The sequence below is a fragment of the Coregonus lavaretus genome (assembly GCF_964263955.1).
Source record: "Coregonus lavaretus genome assembly, chromosome: 32".
Taxonomy (NCBI): domain Eukaryota; kingdom Metazoa; phylum Chordata; class Actinopteri; order Salmoniformes; family Salmonidae; genus Coregonus; species Coregonus lavaretus.
The window spans coordinates 17,085,762-17,097,577 of NC_140019.1; positions in this window are offsets into that span (position 1 = coordinate 17,085,762).

An 11,816-nucleotide genomic window follows, 5' to 3' on the forward strand; every position below is an offset into this window, starting at 1 on the left:
CTGGGGAATGGTACCAGAACATTTCTGCAGCATTGAAGGTCCACAAGAACACAGTGGTCTCCATCATTCATAAATGGAAGAAATTTGGAACCACCAAGACTCTTCCTAGAGCTGGCTACCCGGCCAAACTGAGCAATCGGGGGAGAAGGGCCTTGCTCAGGGTGGTGACCAAGAACCCGATGGTCACTCTGACAGAGCTCCAGAGTTCCTCTGTGGAGATGGGAGAACTTTCCAGAAGGACAACCATCTCTGCAGCACTCCACCAATCAGGCATTTATGGCACATGACACCTAGCTTGGAGTTTGCCAAAAGGCACCTAAAGGATTCTCAGACCATGAGAAACAAGATTCTCTGGTCTGATGAAACCAAGATTGAACTCTTTGGCATGAATTCCAAGCGTCACATCTGTAAGAAACCAGGCACCGCTCATCATCTGGCCAATACCATCCCTACGGTGAAGCATGGTGGTGGCAGCATCATGCTGTGGGGATGTTTTTCAGCGGCAGCGACTGGGAGACTAGTCAGGATCGAGGGAAAGATGAACGGAGCGAAGTACAGAGAGATACTTGATGAGAACCTGCTCCAGAGCGCTCAGGACCTCAGACTGGGGCTAAGGTTCACCTTCCAACAGGACAACAACCCTAATCACACAGCCAAGACAACGCAGGAGTGGCTTCGGGACAAGTCTCTGAATGTCCTTGAGTGGCCCAGCCAGAGCCCGGACTTGAACCCGATCGAAGATCTCTGGAGAGACCTGAAAATAGCTGTGCAGCGACGCTCTCCATCCAACCTGACAGAGCTTGAGAGGATCTGCAGAGAAAAATGGGAGAAACTCCCCAAATACAGGTGTGCCATGCTTGTAGCGTCATACCCAAGAAGACTTGAGGTTGTAATTGCTGCAAAAGGTGCTTCAAGCATGTGCTGAGTAAAGGGCCTGAATACTTATGTAAATGTAATATTTCCTTTTTTTTCCTTTTCTTTTTTATAAATATGCAAACATTTCTAAAAACCTGTTTTTGCCTTGTCATTATGGGGTATTGTGTGTAAAAGCAGTTGAATCCATTTTATAATAAGGCTGTAACGTAACAAAATGTGGAAAAAGTGAAGGAGTCTGAATACTTACCGAATGCACTGTATGCAGCGTTTACCATGAATGCAGTCTCTGCAAATGCGGGAACATCGCCTTTCAATTTAAATCCCGCTATGACGTGGAACTTCAGCAATACAAATTGAATCGAACCCTCTCAGGCCAAAAAGGTGACCCGTATTTATATGATGACCATATTCCACTATATTCCACCTAAATACTTTCTAAAAGCCTATTTTTCTATCATCTCATCACTTCAACCTTACTGATCTGAAAGGACTGGACGGCTGTAAACAAGTGGGAACATTCCACCTAGGCCATTACATAGCCTACAAAAAGCCCAAGAGAAGATTAAGATTTTTTCATGTATTATCCAAGTCTTGCATTCATAGTTCACATAGCTTTAATAAGAAGAGGTGGTATAGATTTTGTACAGGTGTGTTTTGCTTGGGGGTTTGGCCTGAGTGAATTAGGTGACATCGTCATTCCACTACACCATACATCAGCATTCTGAAATGTTGAAGAATTAGACAATTTCCTGTGTGTTGATGATGTCATGGTGACACCGCAGGCCTGTCTTTGGGCTGGGGAAGGTTCATAACAGTAAAACGGCACTCAGGACTGACGGGGGACTGTAAGTCATCTGGCACAGGAAGTGCCTTGGGCCTCAGCCTGCGATGACATTGGAGCCCTCCGCCAACTCTGCACAGTTAAGACGGTATGTAAATCACCCATACAAAAGTTCAACCTAGCAGCCATGTTTCCTGGGAAGGACCGATGCTGGAGGAGCTTTGGAAATATGATGTTGGCCCATCAAAACCATGTGTTGCACAACCTCTGCACTGTCAAAAAAATAGCACATATTTCAGTGTGAGGTTCACTGATTTCCTCATCTTTTGGAGTAAGGTTAGAGAATCTGGGTGTTTAATAGTTAGTGAGTCCCCCGAGCTATTGGTACTGTGACAATGTGACAAATCAAACTGTATTCACAGATGTGTTATTATCTTCATAGCCTATGACGTCAGAACTGGATATGCAGACGACTCAAGGTCCAAGGGGTTCTGTAGTCCGTGGGGTTCTGTAGTCCGAGGGGTCTGGGATTGGAACCTGCTTCTGTCCTCTCAGAGGATAGGGTTATGGTTTATGGTGGTAATGGGAAAATGGAACTATATTCACAGAGCATATTTATAAACCAATACAGGATTAGTGGATTCATTGATTTAATTCATTACAATGATAGTAATGTCTACAGTATATAAATATTACTACTAACCTCATAAACAATGTAATACTTATCAGTGAATGGTATGTCCATATTAACACACTGATGCTTTCCTCCTACTACCACACACAAACACACACACACACACAAACACACACACACACACAGGTCTTCACAAGCATGACACGTGTTACTTGATCATTCTCAGTTGGTGTCACATGTTGAACTGTGTTGGTTTCACAGATGAAGAGATTTCAGGAGCCCCTGCCTATCAAAAAGCCTTCAGTAAATTAGCATTAGTAAACAAGGATATGGCCTACATTGTCTCTGTCAGCTTTAACCTTTTACTGCAGTGGGCTAAATCAGGGTCACATAGAGTGATTCCTGGTAGTCTTAAATCTACTTTGAAACAAGGTTTACACCTCACACACATGGTTATGGGCAACAAAAGAAGATACATTGTTGAAATATTTTCAATTTTGAGTTTGCATCCCAATATTACACTTTATATACAGAAGACTGAAATATAACAAAACCGTTTGACATAGAAACACCGAATTTTCGTAAAAAAATTAAAACGTTATTAATTATGAAATTCAGACAAATATTAATAACATTCCTCCCATGAGGCCAAAGAGGGAACTTTTGGTCATTGATTGCAGGAAAGGGCGGCATGACTTGACATCATGATTGAGTCTATGTTCAAGTCCCTTAGGTACACATTCAGTACCGTGTCCAAAACTTTTTTTAATAGTTTCCTTGTCATCCCCTTCCTCCCCGCCCAAAAATTCTAACAACCATTTTGCCCCCATTTCTCCATTCCTTTCAGCAAAACTCACCTAACATTTCTGTTAAATCAGTATCCCTCAAATCAGTAGCCTACCCCTCAAATCCCAAGTGCATTTCTCTCCCACAACACTGCTTACTACAACAAACAAACCACCGCCATGTAATAGCTGCCACAACATGAAATGTCAGTTATTGAGAAACTTTGGCACTCATATGTGGAATTTAGAAACAACTGTTAGCCATTAATCTGTCATTCTACATTATGGTAGGTGTTATGTAATGTGTTATGACAGTATTATGAGTGGACACTTTAAAACCAAATAGTTTTTGTTTTATCAATTAATTTTAAATGGGTGTAAATGCAGTCAGCTGTGTGTGTGAGTTTGGGGCAGGGCAGGGTTCTTGATGGTTAGTGTCACTGTGTCACTCAATGGTCCCTAAGCATAGCTCAGGGCTGCTGCTACAGAGGACCATAGTGAAACCCCCGGGTAGGAAACCCAACCTCATAAATATGGAGCAGAGCAGGGGAAGTGCTCCGTTTCTAGAGGTCTCCCTTGGTATCCACAGTCACTCCCTCAACAGTTCCCAGGAACCATGTACAGTATGTGCAGCAGAGAGAGAGAGAGAAAAACGTCCTTTGTTTTGTTTTGCTTGGACTTTGCCCCCCCCTCCTCCCTAGGACCTTACTGAGATGTTTTCTCAAAGACAAGCAAAGCACAGAACACCTCCCCAAGAAAAAGAAAAGAAAAGCACAAGAGTAAACTTTACACCTGTTTCCTTTTTTCATCTGTCTTCATTTGTCAGGGGGAGGCAGGATGTTTAGCTTGGCTGCGACCTGCCCCATGACTTAATCCCTGGGTGCTATTGTTACATTTTCGAGAAAATAATGAAAACCAAATGCAGCGTGGGACCCTGTTCTGAGTTTCAGGGCCTGCGCTTTAACAATGTTACATTTCCAGCCATTGAGGCCAAATAATTCACTTATGTTTCCCTTGTAATATTATGCCAAACATGAGATCTTTACTTTGTCAAATCTGGTAAGTATCAAACCAACTGTATCAATAGGAAAACAGTTTCAAAAAGCATTCCCAGAAGAGAGCCGAGAAACACCTCTCACCTGGAAGCTGTTAAAACCGACAGGAAATGGAGGCAGAGATGGAGTGCTTCCCAAAAATGTGTATCCCCTGGAGAGTGGAAATATGTAGATTCATCATAAAACATTTCTGAGAGGTTGAATTGTAACGGAAGATAAAAATCATCACAGACAGCTGGGCACCCACTGCCCTCCAAGATTATTATCCCACAAACATCTGCAGACATAAAGATTGCAAAATAGTTGGGAAGAGAATTTTGACGTACCGATTCCATGGCATAGTGTTTATGAACTGATATGCAAAACGACGCCGGATTCAAAACTTAATATATACAATTCTTGCTACCAATAGAATGTTATTTATATGGGGGATACAATCTTCCCAGCTCTGCAGATTTTGCTGCGAAGAGACAGAATCATTATATCATTTGTTTTGGTACTGTCCATTTGTAGCTTGTTTTTGGACACAGGTCCAGGAATGGCTAATGGATTGCAATATTTACCTGGAGCTAACCCTGCAGATAGCACTACTGGGTGATCTGAAAAGTCATAGTCAATCGATCAATAATATAATAATACTTTTAGCAAAAATGTTTATTTTCAATTTACAATCTGTAGAAACAATGAGAATAGAAGGGTTCAGAACTTTTGTAAAACATCACAGTACAGTTGAAAAATATATGGCAAATAGAAATCCAATATGGATGGTGTTAAGAGATAGATGGGTGGTGTTGAATGAAGTTGAAGGATGGGACTAATAACAACTAACAACAACTAATAACAACAAGATAACTAATGTAAATCATACTGTGTCCATAATAAGTATATAGGTTATAGGTTGAGAGCTTTTGTGAAAGAGCACAGTTAGAAAGATATGGCATATAGAAGCAAACCGGATGGACATCATGAAAATGATCTGAGAGGTTGAGGGTAGAGGAAGTTCAGGATTAAAAACAAACAAAATAGAATTATTGTAAAATTGACTGTGTCCATAAAATGTATATAGTATGTATAAGCTGGAAGTAGAGGCCTAAGCATTGTTGTTCACTAGGGAAGGGGTGGTGGGGTTGGAAAGTAATAAAAGGAAATATATTTTTTTAAAGGATATGTATATGTATATGTGTATGTATATGTATATGTATATGTATGTATGTATGTATGTACAGTAATCCCTCGTTTATCGCGGGGGTTACGTTCCGAAAATGACCCGCGATAAGTGAAATCCGCGAAATAGAAAACTTTTTTTTTTTTACAATTAGCAACTATTACATGTATACAAATACAGTGACTCACGTGTAGGCCGTTTCGTCGACATTATGGGTTTAGAAGATGTTCGAAATTACAAGATAATATATATATATATATATTTGCGAGAGAAAAAACATATGGGGGATTGGAAGTGATGCAGACAATTACATTGATGGAAGTTACAATCTATCTGCAATATTAAAGCTGATCTACCCCCTAAAAAATATAAAATAAACATCTGCAGACATAACTTTTTCATATTTTATCTGTGACTTCATATCATCACTTTTGATATCCATAATGTGAACTTACATTTTCCAGATGGACAGCCATTTTTCCCATCGGTGATAGATTTGGACTGCCTCCATTAAATTACTACTCGAACATGGCAAATGTTCTAGCAAAGCCGGTTCTTCCAGAACGTTTCATGGTCTTATTTTGGACATAAGCTTGTCGCCTGCCTTCCCGCCTATGTGACAACGACTCCCATTGTTAGGGCAGAGACATGAGCATCTCATCATTATAGCTATACAGATCTCTGGTTCTTCTTTCCATTGAAATTCCTGAAGCACCATGATCGTCATCATGATGGTCTCACAGGCAGAAATCAGTGTTAATAAATCAATCCCCAGCTTGGGTGTGCTCTCCTCTGCTCCCTTAGCTGCTTGATAAACAAATGGATTCTGCATGCCTAATGAGGATGGGGGAGATAGAGGTAAAGCAACTAATACCTTTAATGATTTAATGATCTCAACAGAATAAGAAACACTGGCACCTGCCAAAAACAAGAAACAAAGTCCAAGTCAGGAATTTCTGGACAGCAATACCTCACTGATCACGGATGAGAATTGATTGTATCATGGAAGATTTACAGTGGACTGTGAGACATATCTTGGAAAGACAATGCATTGAAGTGAGCGTTCGCGTGTAACTGTGTATTGCAGAAAAAGACAACACGCAGTCGTAGAGGTTTCAGCCATCCCTGTAATCCAGGGTTTGTGCATGTCAGGCTTAGCCTGCTAATTCAAGGTGATGACGTGCAGATGATGAGTAATCAGGAGCACATCTGCATAAGACATCACTCTTTTTTCGCCAGTCAGATGTGAAAGGTTACTGAAACCTTTCGCTGTATAGAACAACCGTTCTCCCTCTTAATGTGTTCTGCAGTTCGGTGTAATGTGAGTCCGAGTGGACATTGACAATAATAGAGAAAAAGTAAATTTAAACTCATCACTTGTGGGATAGATATATCTACGAGATCAGGTACTTAGCTTGATGGTCCTGGGAGGAACGATTTGGAACAACAACAAAAAACGGAACAAAAGTCATTACATGTGGCAGAGCACACAATTCATAGTTAATTATCCAAACATGAATATTCATAATAATACAACAGGTTGATATTTGTTATTGATCCTTTATTTAAAATAAATGTTAGGCCTTTTGGGTAAAACGTTAATGATACGTGGTGACGTGATGAGACTGGTGTGTGATTGCGTAGGGGACCGTTCATATGGCTTCAGTAACATAACTGAGTCCATCAGAGCTTTCTAAGATGTCTCAAGAGCAGGGCAATTACAAATCCACAGCAACAGTATAGAGGGCACAAATTATTCTGGGGCAACTGTTCACTAGACAGACAGAACTGGCCATTATCCACTACAAGATTACCTTTCTAAAGAATGTGGCCTTGTCAAAAGTAGTTGATTAGATAATATCGCATTTGAGTGCATGTAAATAGGTAGGCCTATACCGCTATGATGTTGGCTAGCTTACGTCTATTACTAAATACACTGTTTAGTATGTCACTAACTAGACTGTCTATACCAGACATGTTTACTTTGGCATTATGAATAGTAAATATAGCATAATATGAAGGTTGGCGGGTTAATCCCATTTTGTGGTTTTGCAATAAGAGACACTATGAAATTCTAGTAGACACCTCTACTGTCAAAATATTTACCAATGCTATGCTCGAATTCCATCTGTCCACTATTGGTGCTGCCCTTAAAAAATCCCCTCTGGGAACTGTGAAGATGTACCAGAGCTCCAGCCTGGCCAAGACTCTTATTAAAACAACGAAGCTCATCATTATTGTGGAATTCCAAAGTAGCGCTAACCATAATTAGGCCACACAGGAACAGCCTTATAAAGAATGAATGTAATAAATAAGCCATTAGATGGGCAGTAAAGGCGCAGGAAATAAAAAACAACACTGGAACGGAGTCTGGACAGATCTCATTGGCTCTTGATGAGCACTTTGAGAAGTTGACTTCTCTCGTATTTTCATTCCATTCCTAATTTTGCTGGCTGAAATGTTGAACCTCTGAAATGTTGCAAGACCCCCTATATATACTATAACTGACTATGCCCCTTGAGAATGTCATTGAAAATGTATTGGCGATATAATAGCTTTTGACAATGATGTAGTGTTTGTTTTCTCAACGTACCACTTGGTTTGCATTCATATTATTCCAAAGTAACACTAACCCAAACATTAGTTTTTAGTTGCCGATGAGAGTTTGTGATCCCTTCCTTTGCTATCAGTGTTTATTATTTATTGTATACACATGGCCCCTAAAGAACTAATGAAATCAAGCCCAAATACCCCCTTTCCCGGTCAAATACTAGCAACATCAAATACCAGCAACAGACTCCCACAATTCCATCAAGGCTGAGGAAATGGTATTTTTAATGGCTGCTTTGAAGTAAAAGGAATTATCATATCTCTGAAAGTATTAAACTTCTCCAGAAGGAACCCTACGGTTTTATTAGTTTTACTACTGCTGTCTTTTTACGGATTCAACCGCCATCCCAGAGCAAGCAACACCAAAGTTAACGTGTAACAAAAAGAAGTCAAAGGGATATAACTCCTGGAGATACTAATTACCAATGGCTGTAAAATAAGTCAAACGGGTCATTCTAATGAGCACACCAGAGACCTATTGCTAAACTCCATTAAAAATATATATATTCCCTCTTTTATATATATATATTTTCTACAGCATCACTGTCATCCATCAAATATAACAAAACAAATTCCTCTTTTACAGCGCAAAGTTCCAAAATGCATAATTAATGTAATTTTAAGCTTAAAATTAAAGCAGAACACGATGGGAAAGACAAGAGATGGGAAGCTATTTCAAGAACATATTTTAATGGGGAAATATTCTCAAAACTAATTACATGTGTTACATTTTGGACCTATATATTTGGATAAGGGCAGACGCAACCATGAAGGGGCAGCATAGTTTACTCTGTGTTTGTCTTACAATAGGAGATGCAGGTGTGAAGGCCAGCCTACCTCCTTGGCCGTCTCACCGACAGAAAAGAGAGTGTGTGTACGGACAGTACAGTGAGGGAAAAAAGTATTTGATCCCCTGCTGATTTTGTACGTTTGCCCACTGACAAAGACATGATCAGTCTATAATTTTAATGGTAGGTTTATTTGAACAGTGAGAGACAGAATAACAACAAGAAAATCCAGAAAAGCGCATGTCAAAAATGTTATAAATTGATTTGCATTTTAATGAGGGAAATAAGTATTTGACCCCTCTGCAAAACATGACTTAGTACTTGGTGGCAAAACCCTTGTTGGCAATCACAGAGGTCAGACGTTTCTTGTAGTTGGCCACCAGGTTTGCACACATCTCAGGAGGGATTTTGTTCCACTCCTCTTTGCAGATCTTCTCCAAGTCATTAAGGTTTCGAGGCTGACGTTTGGCAACTCGAACCTTCAGCTCCCTCCACAGATTTTCTATGGGATTAAGGTCTGGAGACTGGCTAGGCCACTCCAGGACCTTAATGTGCTTCTTCTTGAGCCACTCCTTTGTTGCCTTGGCCGTGTGTTTTGGGTCATTGTCATGCTGGAATACCCATCCACGACCCATTTTCAATGCCCTGGCTGAGGGAAGGAGGTTTGATGGTACATGGCCCCAAGATTTGATGGTACATGGCCCCATCCATCGTCCCTTTGATGCGGTGAAGTTGTCCTGTCCCCTTAGCAGAAAAACACCCCCAAAGCATAATGTTTCCACCTCCATGTTTGACGGTGGGGATGGTGTTCTTGGGGTCATAGGCAGCATTCCTCCTCCTCCAAACACGGCGAGTTGAGTTGATGCCAAAGAGCTCGATTTTGGTCTCATCTGACCACAACACTTCTCCTCTGAATCATTCAGATGTTCATTGGCAAACTTCAGACGGGCCTGTATATGTGCTTTCTTGAGCAGGGGGACCTTGCGGGCGCTGCAGGATTTCAGTCCTTCACGGCGTAGTGTGTTACCAATTGTTTTCTTGGTGACTATGGTCCCAGCTGCCTTGAGATCATTAACAAGATCCTCCCGTGTAGTTCTGATCTGATTCCTCACCGTTCTCATGATCATTGCAACTCCACGAGGTGAGATCTTGCATGGAGCCCCAGGCCGAGGGAGATTGACAGTTCTTTGTGTTTCTTCCATTTGCGAATAATCGCACCAACTGTTGTCACCTTCTCACCAAGCTGCTTGGTGATGGTCTTGTAGCCCATTCCAGCCTTGTGTAGGTCTACAATCTTGTCCCTGACATCCTTGGAGAGCTCTTGGCCATGGTGGAGAGTTTGGAATCTGATTGATTGATTGCTTCTGTGGACAGGTGTCTTTTATTCAGGTAACAAGCTGCGATTAGGAGCACTCCCTTTAAGAGTGTGCTCCTAATCTCAGCTCGTTACCTGAATAAAAGACACCTGCGAGCCAGAAATCCTTCTGATTGAGAGGGGGTAAAATACTTATTTCCCTCATTAAAATACAAATCAATTTATAACATTTTTGAAATGCGTTTTCTGGATTTTTGTTTTGTTATTCTGTCTCGCACTGTTCAAATAAGCCTACCATTAAAATTATAGACCGATAATTTCTTTATCAGTGGGCAAACGTACAAAATCAGCAGGGGATCAAATACTTTTTTCCCTCACTGTAGTTCCTAAACAAAGACACAGTGTAAACATTGCAATGGCAGGTTGGATTGAATTCCAACCTTTGAATGGATTGGATCCAGCGGAGAAACTCAAAACATTTGGGTGTAAGACAGGCTACACTTGAGGCAGTTAATGAGACGATAAGTGCTACTTCTTCGTTAACAATCAACCAACGTTGGTATCACCTTTCTATGCCATCCATCGACTGTGCATTGAGGACTCAGGGGGCTGCTAAACCATGCAGGGTGGGCAGAATCTAATAAAACCGAGTTGACATTTTAATTGTGTTTTCCTCATCAAGGAGTAATCTGCAAGATGGTTGTGGCGTTTCTGTTGAGACCAATAAGAATTATATTATGATCACTAATTTCTTTGATAAATATGCAGCTCCCGACTCCATTGTGGGAATAGCACAGTGAATGAAGATTTGCCAGGAGTTTGTTTCTGTTGTTGCTTTGTGTTGTTGCTTCCATTTGTGTGACACGCTCGAGTGCAGAGTGTATTTATCACAGTATGGGGTTAAAATGCCACTCAACTGACATCTACCTAAGTAAAGTACTGTTGTTACTTCTTCACCTAAGCATCTCTTTATTCTGTTTCGTTATTAAAACATTTATAAATCCATAGGGTAGCAACTGACAGCCTTACCCTGGCCCTTGTGTGGGAGAGTTGGGACTTCAGATACATGGCGTTTAATGGTCTCTCCCTCAAGTGTGACACTATGATAATATGGCTCATAATGGGTTTCATTTAGCAGTTCCATAAACATTACACACTAAATGAGTTTCTTTCAATTCATTAAACTACTTGAAAATGTAATGCTAACTCTGAACACAGCTGTGAGCCACTAGAGGCAAGGTAATGGCCATCAGCCATGCACTTTCTTGCATGATAAGAATCAGAGCTCAACCTGAACTCTACAAGACCAAGAGTACTGGGGGTGCTGTTTCCCATCACATACACGCACACACGCACACACGCACACACGCACACACGCACACACACACGCACGCACGCACACTGAGGTGGGATCAACTGGCATGCTTTAAATTCACAGTGTTTCCTCTAAGTGTGCTGCCAATGAACAACACCTCTACAGTAATCAACCTCAGTGACCTGGAGGATTTTGACTAACGCTATTCCAACGTGAGTCCAAAAGGTCTTATTACTTATTTTAATCAATTTCCAAAATGTTTCATTGATTCCACTTTGCCTTTGACTTCGTTTGTTTCAAAGCAAACACATTCAACTGTCTGCTCTGGTTGAGGGGTTAAACGTATGAGCACTCGCAGTTGAGATCCCACACGGCTTAAACACAGAGAAAGAGAAGTAATTGGAACTAGTCAGCGTAGCTACAAACAATTTTTTCCTTTTCGCTGAGATTCAAATTTACAGTTTGAATGGCAGAAAAATCCAAGATCTTTCA